Source organism: Lycorma delicatula, chromosome 7 (genome assembly GCF_047948215.1).
Source record: "Lycorma delicatula isolate Av1 chromosome 7, ASM4794821v1, whole genome shotgun sequence".
Taxonomy (NCBI): domain Eukaryota; kingdom Metazoa; phylum Arthropoda; class Insecta; order Hemiptera; family Fulgoridae; genus Lycorma; species Lycorma delicatula.
In genome coordinates, this window is record NC_134461.1 from 39,698,899 (window position 1) to 39,717,588 (window position 18,690).

General features: G+C 26.7%; 1 protein-coding gene across 1 annotated transcript in view; it reads right to left on the reverse strand.

The window, feature by feature from the left end:
* LOC142327455 (lysine-specific histone demethylase 1A-like) overlaps positions 1-18,690 on the reverse strand; it is a gene marked incomplete at its 5' end in the record, with an annotated part of 421,213 nt that overhangs the window by 144,345 nt on the left and 258,178 nt on the right. The gene's annotated exons all lie outside the window — the stretch shown is intronic.

The following is an 18,690-nucleotide window of genomic DNA, read 5'->3' on the forward strand; positions in this document are numbered from 1 at the left end:
GACACCACATGACTTCCTTGTACGCCTATTAAATTGCATATACAAGTTTTTTTTTTTTAATGAAAACTACATAAAATTTTATTTCATTAATAACTTCTGATATATTTTTTTATTGTTATTATTGAATTATTATATAACTTTTTTACAATCGGAGGTTAATATTAATAAATCAATATATTTAAATTTAAAAAATAGGAGAAGTCTGATTCGAACCGATGTGCCTTCCCCTTGTATGATCCAAATATTTCATTAATTAAAATTTTATTTGGCTATAACTCTGGAACCAATGAAAATAAGTACCTCTTATGATATATCATTGAAAAGCTCTCAATGATAGATTATTACTGGAGTTAAGAAAAAGTCCAAATTGTTTTGGATTTTGGGCCTTTTTGGACACTTTTAGTTCAGTCGATTGCAGTCAAAAAGAGAGGGGCACTACCTCTCAACAAATCGCCACTAGATGTTACAAGAGCCCTAAATTCAAAATTTCAACATCCTACGACTAATCGTTCTTGAGTTATACGAGAAACACGTACGCCAAAACTAGGCAAAATGGATTTAGGGATGGTCAAAATGGATATTTCCATTGAAATCTGAAAACCGAAATTTTTCGCGATCACAATACTTCCTTTACTTCGTACAAAGAAGTAAAAATTTGAATATGTAATTTAATAGGCGTACAAGGAAGTCACGTGGTGTCCATATCAGATTTTGATTATGGATAAAAAAAATTAAAATTTGTCAATATTCATTGATGTTATTAAATAGATATTGTTCATCACGCCGACACAAATCAGATGTTAATTTATTTAAAAATAAGATTAAAAATTTAAATAAGAAATGAAAAAAGATTTTATTCAAAATTTCAAGATTAAACATTAAGATAACAAAATAAAACGATAAGAAAGATTTATTATTTTATTAAAATTACCAAAATAATACTGTATGTTTGCGTAAAAACATAGCATTAGAAAGAAAAAAAAAACTTAAAACACGATTTTACACTAAAAGATAAACGTATTCGTACATATAACAATAAACGTATTTTTTGTATTTTTTTCCGTAATATCAAAAATTAAACTTTTCTCAAAATAAATATTCATCCATTAATTTATTTTGTTTGAAATAAACGGTTAAAAAAGTAAAACTACAAAACGGCTAATTATGCTATATTTTTAATAAATAAATGGATAAATATCATAATTATTTTCTTATACATTATTTTTATGACTGTGCATACGTTTTATCTAACAACAAATATTGCACATAGCTAACCTGTACTATAAAAATTATTTAAATTTCTCTACAACATAAAATAACATCATACAATTTGTATAGTCAGGTCTATTACAGATCTTATAAATACTGGATTTTTTAACCAAAGATCATAAAATTAAAATATTAGTTCTAGATATGCTATAACGGAAGTAGTAATTTATAATAGTAACTACTTTTTTAATTACACATTTACCAACACGTAATAAGAATAAAAATACGGTACAGGTACAACTTAATGTTAAACTGAATAATCTAATAAAATTAATAATAAAAAAAATTAAATATTTAGTAGACGAAGTATAAATTATTTTTTACTTTCAACTGATTCCTTTTATTATTAAATAGAATCTGAGTACAAGTAAATAAAAGTATTTACGATAAGCACGATATTATTAATCCCGTACAAATAAAAATAAATAAGTCGTTTATTTTTTAATAAAAAACATATTTAAACGTAAAGATACAAATAATAATATCTTTAAAATAATCTCATAACTACAATAAAAGTGATAAAGATATATAATCGATATACGAAGATAAAACAAGGAAATGTCTTTTTCAAGTAATAAAATTTTCTTACACGATAAGAAAGAATATATTAGTATTGTTTTCAAACAAACACGTTTTAAGAGAAATAAAGCTATTGAATTTCGAACATAGGGATTTAAATTTAAAACAAGCGCACAGTAAAGTTTATACTTAACAAGACACATAAGACAGTGTACACGGGAGAAGACACTGCTACTCGCATCGGATGAATAGTGCAGTGACTAGTGACGATGAAAAGGATAGTGGATAAGGATGGAAAGGGGGAAGATGATGAGTAAAAAGTAAAAAGAAGAACAAGAAAAAACAAGAATAAAAGTAAGATGCGCTAACAGTAGAAGAAGAAGGTTGCATTTGTACAACGTCTCTTGATTGACATAAACTGCAGAAAAGACCGAAGGTCGATCGATATTTTTACTGTAGCAGGGAACAACAGACCTTGGCAGTGCCGTTCATTCTACTTGTGGTGTATTTGTTACGTATAGGCCATAAACAAGAAAACATCCAAGGCTGCTGTATCATGAGACTCAAGTCTCATCATCACTGTCTACTTATTTTAAATCTTAAATTTTTAATTTACCATAAGCATTTGCCCTTTCATAGTTTTTTCTTTTATTTTCTAACGATCAAGATTACAATGGATCTTGGATGAGAAACAAGAAAAATTATAACAAACCAGTTTAATGCATTTCTTCATATTTTTTTTCTATTATTATAAATCTTCAGTTATCAGATTTATAGAAAAATATAGTCTTAAATTCTTTAGTTTCTTTTTCTAGATCGTATTTTTCAAAGCTGCAGTATTTATTGGATATCTGCTTTCATTATGCATGGATGTGTCCTAAATATTGAACTCTCTATACCGATTAAAACTAAATTAATCGTTGATTCCTAAATGTATTTGCCCAACCAATGTCGTAATTCTTTTTATAGATTCTGTCACAATCACTTCTTCGTTTTCCTTAAAACCCGTAAATTTCAAATTTTATAAACCTCAAATATTTCTCGATAACACGACATTAATCTCCATAGCGACTTTTCTACAAGAATTTTTTTCTGATCTATCGTAAACTTATTTTTGAAACTTTCTTTCTATAGTAAGAGTTGTAAAAGAAAACCCTTTTCTTTGAAACTCACTTATAAATCACTTGACAAAAAAAGTTAGGTTTTTTATCATTCAAAAACTATATTCCTTCCTGCGTTATGCTTGAAAGTTTCAATTTACTTCAAGAAAAAATGTAGGAATAACAGAAAATTATGCATTAATTACAGCGAAAGGAATATAAATTACCGCGAAAATTACCAGGAATTACTCTTTTCACAATAGTTAAAATTCCTAGTTCCACAACTTCATGAATAAGTTGTATATGCATAATAAATTTTCCTTAAGAATAGAATTTATCCATAGTTAAAGTTTTTTTTCCCCGGCTCTCGTTAAAAGATAAGACTTTTTTTACGGTAAGTCATACATTTTAATAACACTATCTATTACGATATGTACATATTCAGTTAACAGTATTATGGAAATAGGGTTATGAAGGAAATAATAAAATTTACCTCTTGAAAAACAAGTTTTATTTTTTTTCATGACGAATTCTATAATTCCTATAACCAGAATAGCTGGGGTATATTACATTCAGTGAAAGCTGAAAATTTCTTTCATTGATTTTTAAAAAAATTATTTTTTTTTAACGAAAATATGACAGTTTCATTTTATTTTTTTTCATACCATTTTTATTATTGGAGGAAATTCTGAAATTATGAATTTTTTAAAGTAATTTTAATTTTATTAGATTTTAATTATACAATAAGTCGTTCTTAAATTTGATCTACAGGTTTTATAATATTATAATCGTTTATGTTGTCGGAAATATTCTATTTTTAATAAACAATTTGAAAATTATTGAACTAATTATAACAAGACCTATGCAAACTGTAAAGGAGTTTCACTTTATTTTATACTGGATATTTTTATGTTCAAGAGCCCGTCGATGGATCTGGAATTAAATTTTTTAAAAACTCAGAATCTTTCTAATGAAGGAAATAGTAAAATCAAACCAATAAACGAAAGTATATTAAACATAAATATATTTATTTATGTACGAGTATATAAACACCTCAAGATGACATAACTATCAAACTAAACTAAAGAAATAAAATAAATTATTTTCAAAAACATGAAAACAAGCAAAAATCTATACATGTAATAGTAAACAAGGAAACCTGAAACCCATAAAAAATCAATTTAACTTATTCTTAGTTAATAACTAAATTTATTCTTGTTTTCATTAACGGGTGTCGTGCAATTATTTTAGCAGTTAATTTATTTAATTGGAATCATAAATGTAAATCACTCTAGTAAAAAAATAGCTAAAATTTTATTAGCTATTAATTCTATTATTATTACATAGCTAAGTATCACTAACAATATCAAAGAAGTAGGAAGACTACTACTGTATTTTAGAAGGTGTGGTAAAAATATTCTCACCTATATAAATCCTGCGACTTGTAGCTATAGACAATTTCGTAATGCGTAATTCCTGACTAACTTCTAAAAGAATTTAAGTAATTTCTACCTAGATAAAATTAATAGTAGGCTTTTCAAAAAGGGATACTTAATTATGTTTCCAATTAAATAAAATTTATTTCTCTCCTTTTAGAGCTATTTTTTTTTAATATGCCTTATTTTATTCTTTGAAAAAAAAATTGTTATTTTTTAAATTCTAAAACTTTAAAAAGAAAAACACAAGTATTAAAACAAGGTGGAATGAATTACAAAAAAATATATATATATATTTCCAAGCAGTTCCTTCTAAAGAGTATTTAGCGAAACAAAAAATCATTGGAACACAAAATTCCAATCGCTTATACGAGTAATAAGATGGGTGGATTAATTTTTTCCTTCCTTTTCGGCCTATTATTTGGCAACGTAAGGAGAGGGAAATGTGACTGCCATAAAATTTATATTCTTATACCTAAACGTGGGTTTTTGAATCTCGTAAAATGTTTACGTCATTTTTTTTTTTACAATAAAGTTTTTTTTTCTTTTAAATAAAATGCATGTTACAGATGTTAGGGTATTTATTTTTTTGAATTTAATATTATTAAGGGCACCTCCTACGTTTATATTCAAAAATTCTACGAGTAATACATTATTATCCAATGACTTTCCACAAATCTTTTTTACATAACTTTTATGAATATTTCTGTATATACATCTACATTTATATAATTTATTAAACTAATAAAAATTGTATGCATCTTAAACTTTGAGGATTTGCAAAAGTCTTATGATGGTGATTGACGATTCAATTTACAGACCTCAAGCTCAAAATCCCATTTAAATATTTCCTCTACTTTACATTCAATTAATGAATTTATCTTTATTCCTTTGTATTACTGAAACCATGTGTTATGAACTGGAATTTAACTCTATTTATAACCGGTGTGACGTTTATAAAAATTCATCTTAGTTATTCAAAAATTTAATTTAGATATTTCTATAAAGGTATATATTGATTTGAATATATATATTTATATTTGATTTGAATGGATAAGTTTGCCAATCTTAAGTAAACCTCACTGCAAATTTATTTACAATCTAGTTCCTGAGGAACCAGTATACCTATAGTTTTCTGTTACATCAAAGGTTTGCTAGATCATGAAGCTAGATCATGAGTTAATTACATCCTAACAACAAATTGTGGACTTTGGAAAGAACCGAAGAACCGATGGTACTTGATCTAATTTAACGTCAAGGACTCGATTTGTTAATCTTTGGTACGAAAAGAGTAATCATTCAACTTCCACGTTACTGAGAGTACATAACAGTACACTTCACTTTCTAGATTGGACACTAATTTAATTAATCTCAAGATTGGTCGGTCAAGCTAGGCAAGTCCAACTAATCGAAATGTTAACTGAGCTTATAGCTTGCAATGAAGTAATTAAAATTATAATAATCAACAGTACGGCAATATTCAGATAAAAATTTATCATAAAAAAATAACTAATTAATATAATATTAATTCCTTAACGGTACAGAAATCTCTCAAAGAAAAAAAATTCTTACGAAAGCATTATCAGATAATAATCCCTGAAAGTAAAGAAACAAAAAATTTTTTTTAAAAATATTTTAGTTAAATATATTTTATTTTAGAAACCTTTGATTCATTTATTACTTTAAAAAAAAAAAATCCATCATGATCAATAATATCTAAAGAAACTGTTACCTTATTTGTTCAACGTATCATATACAACAAAATGTAAATGAAATCGGTCAAATGAAACGGAGGAAAAATACGATACAGGTAAAAAAAATCACAAAATATTCATTGAAGAAATCGATATTTTTCAAAGTTTGTATCAATCAACCTAAAGAAAATCTAGATAATTAATTAATCAAGACATAAACAGTGAGTGAATAAGATTATTTCTGTTCTGAAAAATTCGAAGGGACAAAAAGAGAAAGAAAAGAATAGGTGAGGGGAAAAAGTAGAAAAGATAAAAAAGATGCACTGATATTATTTATTGTTAGATATTAACTAGAGTAATAGTTTTTCCACAAGAACTTTGCATTAAGCATTTATTATTGTAATTCTAAAAAGTTACGAAATTTCGTTTTATATAAATCATTAACTCTCAAAAAAACTAGTATTGTTTGGGGGTGTATATTAAATGACAATAAAAAAAAACAAACTGAAATTTAAATAAATGGTATAAAAAATTATATAACGTGTGTATACGCTATCTATTTAATACCCTGTTTGTAGTACAACACGGGTCTGTTACGGTCCCATACTACTTTAACAGATTCGACCTCCCGAAAAGTGGTACATCTAAGGTATTTTACCTGTCTCCGTCCAAACTTTAACCCTAATGTGGTGAATAAATCACCAAAAAATAAATAGAATATTTAAATTAAATAATGAAATTCATAACATTGAAAAATTCATTATTAATAAAATTCAAAAAAGCAAAACACGATTTAAAAAATAACAAAAACCAAATTTTATTATTTATTTAAGTGGAAAGAATATTTTTCTATATAAAAATATATATCAGACGGTTTAAAGAAAATAATAATAGTTTTAAAAATTAGGACATAAAATCCTCGATAAAAACCAAAAAACCTATTTATAAAATAAAAACCACAATAGATGTGAACTAACAGATTTGCAAGTCTGTTTAGGAATTATTGTCACATATACGTGCATAGAGAGAAAAAAAATACAGCGATGATAAAACGGTAGTAATTCGTTATTTTGTATCCCTTTTTATAGAAAAAAAAAAAACGTTTCAACTCAAACACATTTCTGTCAATACTAAAATGAACCAAACGAAACACGTGTTGGTAATGATGGTGGTACGTAGAGAGATGTGTTCGTTCAATAATAGAAACCCGGTTAAAAGCGGGCAAACATAGCCCCCAGTCAATGTACGCAGGTTGTGAGTAACAAGGGAGGAAGTGTTGAGAGAGGTAGAGAGGGCTGAACGATGAGCAGAGTAGGAGAGTATTCAGCAATTCCCACTATTCCCAGAATTGACAGCCTATAGCAGAGTGAATTGGTCACTGAAACCCAATTTTGGGTCCAATGATTACATTACTGATTGCCAGAAACTCTCATTTGCCCACCGAACTGTTCGGTGATTTTACAATCTACAAAATTGAAAAAAAAACTTTTTTTTTAATAAAACCGCTGAGCTAAGACTACTGATTTGACAAAAAAAAAATCTGCTCGTTAGCACTAAATTTGAATTCACTGATACGTAACAAATATCGGCTCATACATCGATAAAATATACAATAATTACTAACTGCATACGCCGCATAATGAGAATGTAAACTTGATTAAAAAATATTTGCACACGAACAAAAGAAAATTTTCACTAAGAATTATACAATTAATAACTCCATTTAAAAAATAATAATTAGCAAAATTTCTATTATAAAAATTTAATAACAATTAATAGCATTAAGATTTGATAAACAAAAAAGGCGTTAAATATTTGTTATGTACAGAATGATTCAGGAGGAAAGGAAAATAATTTGGATACTGATTAGAGGTTGCAAAAAGGAAAAACATTCATACAAACATACGTCCGAAAACGCTTTCGAGTAGAGGCCATACTGAAATTTTGAAGGTAAATTTAACCTAAAAGAATAAACTAGATTTATTTTGACCAAAAATACGAAAAGTTGGCATGTCGTAACTTAAAAAAACAAGTTATGAAGCCCAAATCAATGTAGATCCATTCATCGTATATGAACCATTATCATAAGCTGATCACAAGCTCAAGTCACACCGGAGATAATATCAATATTGTTGTTATTAAAGACTATTTGAAAAATCAAAATTCTTCAATTTGATTTTCCAAATACTGTTTTAAATTTATAACTATATATTTTTAAACAGACTTTTTTTATAATGAACAAAATGGTTTAGATTAATCCATTTCCCAAATCTTTCAATATTTTACACTTATATGAAAATTTATTTTTGAAAACTCCCTGTGTTTTATCTTAGGATTTTTACATCCTGCAAACACAAGGGTAATTGTCTTTTACTATTTGGAAAGTGCTGTTTTTCTCGCGAATAGAAAATAGATAAACGTAATAAGATATATAAACGAAGATAGACTGGCTGTAACTTAACATAACTGCTATTACAGAAGATAAAACTTACTTAGTTTCCCTTGTGGCCCAGGTGTTTTATATATGTCACAATTATACTAAAAAATTGGGTTGATATTGTTAAAACAACAACAGATATGAAAGAGTTCATTGCAAACAAATTTATCAACACTTAATATGAGAGTGATTTTAATTAAAATAATCTCTTAAATCAAGGAAAATAGTTTTGAAACCAATATCAAACGGAAGTAATTTTATTATCACAATTTTTGTATTATTGAAATACAATAAAAGTGAAATGTAAAAATTTCAAATTTAACAGAATAAAACTGATCTGATACAAATATAAATAAACTATTATCCGCAAATTGAAATATAAAAACTATAAAATCAAATTAGTTTTTTAAATTTTATAATTTTTAACACTAATTCTAACAGAAAAACGTTAAACATTATCAGCTTACATATAACAAGACACTTTCTCCCTCAGAAACAAAAAAGGAAATTCATTTAAACAATTTTTTATGTCTAGTGAAATCCTTTACATTTTCTTATAAATCAATACTTAAATAAAACACGTTTTGGCGATTGCATCATGTTACTGTTCCATCATCTTAATCTCTAATATGTAAAGTATCTACACTTACTAATTATTATAAAAAGTAAATAATTACAAAAAGATTACAGTGAAAGATTAAAGCTATTTTTACTTCAATTTATTTTAGAATTTGCTTATATGTTGGGGTTTAATTTTTTATCATTAATTATAAAAATGAAAATGGCGCTGCCGTCGGATCAATTAGCACTAACAAACGAAACACTAAAGACATCACAAAATACAAAAAAAAAGTATTGTTATTAAATATTAACAGTAGATATCTACATAACTTAAAAATAAATCTCTCTCTTTCTGTGTGTGTTTGCGGGCGTTCGTAAATGAGGGCTAAATAATATATGTATATAACATAACATACAATACAGTAAACGGGTACGGAACATGAATAAATCCTCACAAACAAAATGTATGAGCATTTTATAGGATGTATCATGTAAAATACGAATAATCCCTCAAAAGACCCCTAACGTTAACGTAATTGAATAAATTATAATAATATACGGGGGTGAATATTATTGAGATCACAAACTGGCAGAAAGGGTGAAATATAGAATGGTGTGAAATAAACTAATAATAACGTTCTCTGTCGAGGAAAATTCACAAACTCATGCACACGTGCATAGAAATTTATTTATTTTTTTTATTTCATTTTAAATATAGTTATATTTCTGTTTCAGATAAAATTACATTACACATAAGTAGTTTGTAAAAATAATATAATTTTTAAAAGAAATTACCAAGTAAAAATTTACGGTATAATTGAATTCATTTCTATTTTATTTTATTTTTTTTATACTCAGAAAATGAACACACAAAGTTTATTAATATTTGCAAGCACTCGCCCAGACTTTTACACAATAATTCGTGATGGGGTCTTCAAATAACATAAAATGCTTATACATTATCTTATCAACATTACGAAAAATGCAAAAATACTACCATAAAATATTCCAAAATTTAGTATTTTAAAAATCAAAACTCTTAATTTTCAAGCGAAAAAAATTAAAAACAAAAACTATTGATTTACAAAGACTTTTTTATAAACCGAATTTTTTTATACTACTTGAATAAAAATGTTTCTATTATACATTATTTACTTTTTATTGGTTGTATTTACATTAATTTTCTCAGAATTAAATTCTCTACGAGTTTTTTTATTAAATTTCCGCATTTATTAATCATTTAACTATTAACTATTGTAATACTAACCTAAAAAAAATACTTGTTTTTTGACACTGAATTTTGTGTTTTACGTCGGACACCTTAATAACTATTGGAGTTACAGTTGTATGACCTGTTTTACCCTATTTCCCAGCTCAAATTACATAAAAAAACTACCAACTTTACTCCTTAATTTGGGGATCCCAAAAATTATAGTAGGGGTTTTTTTTATTAGACGAGCTGAAATCCGGCGAAATCTTTCGCTTAATGTATTTCGAAAACAAAGCGTTTCCAAACATATGTTTACTGAACGTTTTTCATTATTTTCATCAGCAGAACATGTCCTGAAAGTTTCTCAGTTTCTTCGTGGGGCACCTGTAAATCATTTTATAGAAAATTTAAAAAATTATATTATCCTAAATTCTGCGGGTAAAATATACAAGTGAAAAAATTCCTTTACATGATAATTTTTAGAAACTATAAGAAATGAATCAAAAAGCAATATTTGCGAAAGAAAGATGCCTACGATTATTAAGACCTATTTATCATCTTTTATTTAATCTTCTACGAATCATTTGATTAACTGAAAAACTGAAATCAATTTTGAATTTTTTAGGGAAAAAACACTGAAATATGATAGATCTGAGATTTCCGTATTTTTTTTCACAATAAATTGATTTTAGGTTAATAATGATTATTTGAAAATCATCAATACAACTTTCTATGAAAGATTTTAAACCAAATTAATTTGTATCATTAGAAATTTATTAGAAAAAAATTACTCCTAAAATTTCCCTAAAAAAATCAAAAGTTTAAAATCACATATAATTTAATTTTTCCTTTACGAATAAAGATACAAACAAAAGATCTTCAATGTATGAGATTTAATTCATACGATAATATATTAGACAATCATATTGTCTCACTAACTAATTAATTACATTTAATTATAGAATTAAGAATTAATTAAAAAATTGAAGCACATTGCTACAAGGCAGAATTTCTTGAGGAATTTGTAACGTTTTTTACCTCATATCAAAATTTCTGGGTTCGAATCTCGCTTAGGTTTAAAATATTTTATATACTACAGAATACATCTTTCATCGTCATTATACACAATAAACTATTTTTGTTGCTTATACAATTAATAAATTATTATTTTTTAATAATTTTAAAAATCATATAAACTTCATTTATAGCTATTTAAAATAAAAATAAAAAATATTAAATTTTCAGATTCAAATTTTCACAAAAAGAACTTTTGATATGAATTGCACAGTTAAATAAAAATAAAAGTAATGATAAAATTTAAATATACGAAAAATATAAAAAATACAAAGGGAAAAAGGTATAGGTTCTGAAGTAGATTTTTATTGAGCACACAGCAGCGCAGTGCAAAACCTCTTCATTTGAAAAAATTTCCAATTCTTATTTAACTTACATTCATCCGCACGAGTATGAGAAAATCTATATTCAGAGACTAATGTTATAAACTACAATAAAAATCCATGATGTAACAAGTCTAAAAATCTATACTAATGTATATCATCAAAAAAGAAAAGTAAAGTTTATAAAATATCTTTTTACAAAGTTCATAGATTTTTTTTTATATTTTCAGTATTTTATAATAAATAAAGAATGATAGAGGAGGAGGTAATCAGAGAAGCCGTAAAGGACGAGCAAAACAGGCAACCGCCCGGAGCGCCGGGCTTATTAGGCTTATAAAGTATTACATGATAGGGTGCCAAACTTAAAATGTTCGCCCGTTTAGAAGAGATGATGCTTCTTAAGAATGCCTTTAGGGCAATTTAGCCCTAATTATTTCCTTCAAAAAAAAATTACTTAATCCTTTTTTTTAAACATTAATGAAAACTTCATGATTTTTTTTAAAAATTATTATTGAAATTCCTCTTTTAAACAGAGTTGAATAAGTCAGTTGCAGTTAATTAAAATACGCACGCGCGCACATAAAAAACACAATACATTAGAGTATTAAAATAAATTTCTTTACACTTCGTTGATTAATAAATTGAAATAATGTACTTTAAAATACAAATAAAAAATATCCCTTTCGGCACGCCGGAAAGCGGAAGTAGATTTCACCGGTGCTAAGTAGCGGAGAAAAAAGATTTCCACCTTAAAGTTAAGAAAAACTCCAAATTTATTCAATACAATGGTTACACGTGAAAAAAGTTTCACATGTTAAGCATACGACAAGCCCCATCTTCTTACTATTCCAGCAACATTGAAGCTTCACCATACACTGTTTTAGTACTCACACGAACAAAATATTGGACGGATAATCAGAACCAGTTGCTTTAATATTAGGTAAAGTATAAGAAAACGAAGATATGTAAATTGCAAATAAAACTAAATATAATACATACATAAAGTATTCATTGTCGCCTGACTAAAAGCATTAAAGCAGATTAGTTGCTGAAAAAAATACCACATTCTCATAACCAAGAACTGTCATTACAGCCATATTGAGCGGAACTATGAACTTCCGTACAAAAGCGAAATAAAAGTGTTTTATGGGTACTGAATTATAAAAAAGTACGAATGAAGCAACATCTTCGGGTAAAATACAGAATTAATTTTCTATAATCGGTGGTGGGAGGGAATTGTACATAAGAATTAACGCAAAACTCTTTTTAAAAAATTTTTTTTTTTAGAGATCTTTCTGATACTTAGATGATATTTCGTGATAAGTGAAGTTCATAAAGAAATAAAATTAGGATAAAGAAGAAAAGCGATACACAGATTTGAAAAGAAAATATTTAATCATGATATAAGCACATTTTTTAATTTAGCTGAAGAACATTACCATCACTTCGCCGACCTTCATGGTAATGACTAATATTTATTCGGAAGGTCTCGGCTTCGAATCGTGGACAAGCTTAGCACATTTTATACGCTGCAAAATTTCCATACCGTATTTCCACGCACAAACTAAAACCTTAAGTGATGGATTAATTATTCATAAAAGAATACGGATAAATTTTTTTTAATTACTATTTTTTTTTCAAGATTTTTCCGATTGTATAACTTTTTAAAACATTTTTCAAGGTCTCCCAGTTTTAAAAATACGTGGTACGCGGAGTAGAAAAAGTATAATAATAAAAAAAGTGTTACTATTAAAAAAAATAGTCATAATTTTCTTAACAATTAATACTATGTTTCATCGTATATAATAATGAAAACGATTAATAAAAATATTCTTAAAAAACCATCCTTGATTTATAGTGCAGAAAAATCATTACAACTATAATAACAATAATATTACCGTACATATTTTTAGTTCTTTTACCTTTTGTATAATGTATTGCAGTTGTAACAAGATACACCATTTTATTTCTTATTACATATATTCAATACAGATGAGGCCCTGACACGCGAAGTGAACACTATAGATTACATACATGGGTAATAAATTACGCTTCCTTTTCAACAATACTTAATACAGATAGAAAATCACTCTTTGATTCACAACTGCTAAATAATGAGAGGAAAAAACCAGTATAAGTCGCGTTGTACCTTTCGTTGATGAATCTAAAGTTTAATGACTTGTTTCATAATTATACTAAAAAATACCTTATTTTAATCCTCAGTAATCACGTTTTTCTATTAACCACTAAAATTTGTTTCGTTATTAAAAATAAAAGTAAAACATAACGTTTAAACATAAATCCTCGGATTAACTCCATAGTAAAACGACAAAAAAAAATCGAAATATGGTTCTATTTAATAATCAATCTTTAATAATCTCATCCAATTTTTTTAACCAAATGATTTCCAATTATCGCCCATTTTTTCAAGTAATGATTAGTTCAATCAAACAATATGTTTTTTGAAAGTAAAAAAATAAAAAATAGTTTAATAAAACTAATTAAAAGTAACCGCTGTTATGACGGAGACGCGAAATGGTATCTGATGAAAATAAAATTTATCAAACGAATTTTATATTCATGTACAGCTTCTTGAAATTATTACTCTGTTAAAAATAAAAAACTGAACTATTATTTTATTTTTTATGTAACATTACGCTTCTAATTGAGCAATAAAAAACTTAAGTTATAATGAAATCAAACTTTCGTATTCAAACAATCTATTTTCAGCCGAAGGATTACACATGCCTAATATAGCGTTAATGATAACTGGAAATTGCTCCATTATTAAAAAGATGCATTATATATACAGGCTTAATGAATTTTTTCTTAAAGGAAAGGATGCATTAATCTGTACTATCAGCCTTTTTTTTTGGCTGTCATGCTGTAAAGTATCTAGGTACAAAAGGTACTAGTTTAGAATTGATTTCTCTTGAGATAAATCTATATATTCACTACACAAATCGCTCCATGTTTTGAAAAGAGTGAATGTGTCAATTGTAAAACTAATTTCTGCATAGCTATAAATATCTTCTGCATAACATGCCGATGGGAAATAGTATTTTTGATTCGGCGAAAAAGTCAACGAGAATCATTTTATACTTTTCTTACTAAACCTAGCATGACAAGTTAGGTTGAATATTTCATACTTCTTGTCAAGTCGCTATAATGGTTTTGATTATGATACTAGTACAACATACAATTAAATAACCGATAGTTTAATTAAGTGAGAAGAAACTTGACGTACAATTAAGTGAGGATAATTTAAAAAAAGAGAATGTTGAAGGATGACTCAAAACATTTTTAATAAAGTTATTTTGTAGGTATACTACTACTGTCACTGTCTTGCTCATCCTAATGTATGTTAAAATATATATTCCTATTAAATAGAAACATAATCTTTTTATATATATTTTTTGTGTGCGTGTGTATGTCACTAAACTCCTCCTAAACGGCTGGACCGATTTTGATGAAATGATTTGTGTGAGTTCAAGGGGATTCGAGAATGGTTAGATTCACAATTTGATACGATAGAAAATGTTTTTTTAATTAATTTATTTATTCGTGTTGTTGATATTAGGATGGCTAAGGTTACAGCTGGATCCGGTAGGCAGTGCTGCGATCGCGTTTTAGAATTTTTTTAATTTTTGGCATATCAGCCAGACCCAGTAGTTGGTGCTGGAATCAGATTCTAGGAAATATTATTATTTTGTTACTTTTTCTCATATCAGTTGCTTGCGTCGTAGCTTAGTGTTGTTCTTACATTAAAATTCGTATTTTTAACGGACTACTGTGTTTAGAGAGTAGTTTGAATTAAATCCGATAGGTACTGCTGTTCTGACAATTGGATTTATTTACATTCTGACTTTTATAAAGTGAAACGTTAAATTTTATGAAGTTCTGTAATGTTTTGTAAGTTTCTTAATGTTCAGTATTAATTGTAATGATTTTGCAGTCACAGCACTTTTCGTTAAAAAATTATTTTCCACCGAATACTGTGATTAGAGAGTGGTGTGAATTAAATCCGATAGGTAGTGCTGTTGTTTTGCCATTTGGATTTATTTACATGCTGTGAAAGGTTAAATTTTGTGAAGTTCCTAATGTTCAGTTTTTTAAGGTTTTATGAAACGTTCAATTGTATTCATTTAATCTGTATGTATACTCAAATCTAGCGATAGCGAAGCATTGCCGAGTCTGCTAGAATTGCGTGCTTATTGAGAATATTATATTATTATTTATTGAAATAACGTTTTAAAGTGTGATTAAAAAATATACATCATGCAAATTTGTAAGGTGCAGTATTGAAGTGAGTATTTTACATGATTTTTCATGAATTTTAATGTATAAACGTGCATTCAATCACAACCAACTTAACCTACAAATTTAAATGTTAGTTCTCATTTGATTCTATGCAACTTATGAATTTTGAACGGCTCTTTGAAAATAATAATGTAAGTTCTTCGTAAAACAAATTATAACATTTATAAAATTAAAATAAAAGTTTCTTATAATAATTATAGTTTAAAGTATATTTAAAAAACTAAAATTATAATTTTTGTAGCTGATTAATTTTATAAAAAATTTTCTAAAATGGTTTATATTTACAATTATCTAAAATTTGGTAAAATAGATGTTAAAATAAAGAATGAGAAGAATGATAAAAATTTATACTGAAATTTTAACTACTTTGCTTTTTTAACAGTGCTTTAATTTTTATACTAATTGATTAATTAAGCATGATTATAGAACCTCAAAATTATTAAACAAAAAAAAATGTAGGAGATACGTTCTTAGAATGATCTTAAGTGATAATTATCAGTAATGTGGATGAAAATTTATTAATTAGACTAATTATTAATTTTACGACATTTCGATTTCTTAATTCAACTTTTATCAGACATCTCAATATTTAGTGAAAATAAATATTAACCATACTACACATAATTAATCAATAAACCCATTAAAATAATACAACAATCACAAACTTATAATATTCATACTAATAGTCATATTAATGAAATTTCGTTCACATTCCTGATAATTTTAAGTTAAATAAGTTACTTATATTTATGTGTTGTGCATTTATTACAGAACAATGCCACGTCAGGACAACGTCTACCGGGTCCGCTAGTATATATGTATATTACAAATATAATATGCTAAAATGGAAATACTTAATATACCCTCATGTTATGTTAAGCCCTCAATGTTATCCATCTAGCTGTTTGACCTATATAAAAATACGGAGATTCATTGTTATCAAAGTTTGAATGTATATCAACAGCGCTATTTTAGTTTGTAATTATCTGAGCTAATCAATAACATTATGAATTAATAATGTTATTGATTAAAATTATTAAATGGTTGCATACTATTAATATTCGACTACATGGTGACTTTGAGCGGTCATTAAACAAAAAATTACAAAACTGGTAGAAAAATAAATACCCTCGCAGATATGGTCAAAACTATATAGATACAGTCACAAGGTTAAATTGAATAATTTGTATTAATCACCTTTACATGTAAAAGAAACGAATCAAAATAAGGTGGAAGAAATAAGTAATCGAAAATGTGCAAAAAAAAGTTAAAAAAGAACCATTAAGAAAACCACCACGCGAATCAATTTCATTTCACAAATTCCGCAACTAAAATAACGTTAACGAAGTTATATTTTTTAAAACGCAGCCAAAAAAAATTCGCCTAAAATAAAAATTAAATACATTTTAATTATAACAAATTATAAATGACTAATGAAAATAAGTAACAGCAAATGGAAAACTAAGCAAATTACTTCCACGAATTAACTTATTTAAGCAAATAAACTTCAGAACTTCTGATAATTAAGACTGGCTATGGTTACTCTGGATTTAGTAATCTTGTTATCTAAGCAGTTACAGCAATTATCCAGTAAATCGAACCAGCTGAGTTCGATATCATATTTGATAAACTTCTACTAATCTATGATTTAAAAAAAAATGAATTCTAAAATCACATGAATAATATGAAAACCGAAACTTATTTTTCTTTGACACTAATCCAGTCAGATAAACAAAATTACTCTAATATAAATCTGAAATTTTTCTAATTCGGAACGTACACGAACAAACAAAATGTAATTCGGAAACAGATACAGAATCAAGGTCACTTCTCCAGAGAGTTTATTAAATCAACATTAACCAAATTATGGTTTTATAGAAATTTTTCATTTCATTTATAGACAAAAATAAACTAAAATAATGACGTAAACCGAACTATCGTTAATATTAAGAAATTTGATAAACTTTTAATTCCATAATTTTATGATATTAACTAATTTCGTATGCTTTTACCGTATTCGCGACAGAAAAAAGTTACATAGACTCACACACATTGAGTGCATTGACGTAGAACGTATATGTAAACACATTACTTCTTTTTTTTTTTTTTAATATCCGCTTGAACAAGTTTAGCGAGAAGTAACCTGGTTGCATACTAATTTACTAAGTGGGTAAATGTTTTTAAAAACGGATATAGTTTGTTAGAGATAAATTATTCATCGTTTTATTCCCACGGATAAATAACTTTCCCAGATGCAACCGTACTATGCATTACTGAAGTAAAATCCTTATGACCGCAACAAGTACAAAAAATAATTCCTCCGAAAACTGAAATGTAAAGCAAAACTACAAACATCAAACAAAGTAAAATGTTATCAACAAGTCGATCGTTTTGTATCCTTCTTCAACCAATGTTTTCAATCTGAAATTTACATTTCTATATAAAAATTCACGGTTTAATAATATTTTCAAAACTAAAGAATTAATTTTCGCATGTTGTATCATTTATCAGCCAAACTAAATTAATCCTACTAGTAAATTTATGTTTTCATTAACTTTACTAAGTATATGAATATTCTAAATTAAATTAAGATGGCTGTTTTGCGAAGGCCGCGTCTCACACTTTTAAAAAAAATTACATAACCATTTAATCCTCTTATAAGAGCAGAAAATTACTCTTCAATCTTAAAAAAATATTAATAGTAAAAATATTTCAAGCTGGATAGGTAGGAATGGAAAGAAATTTAT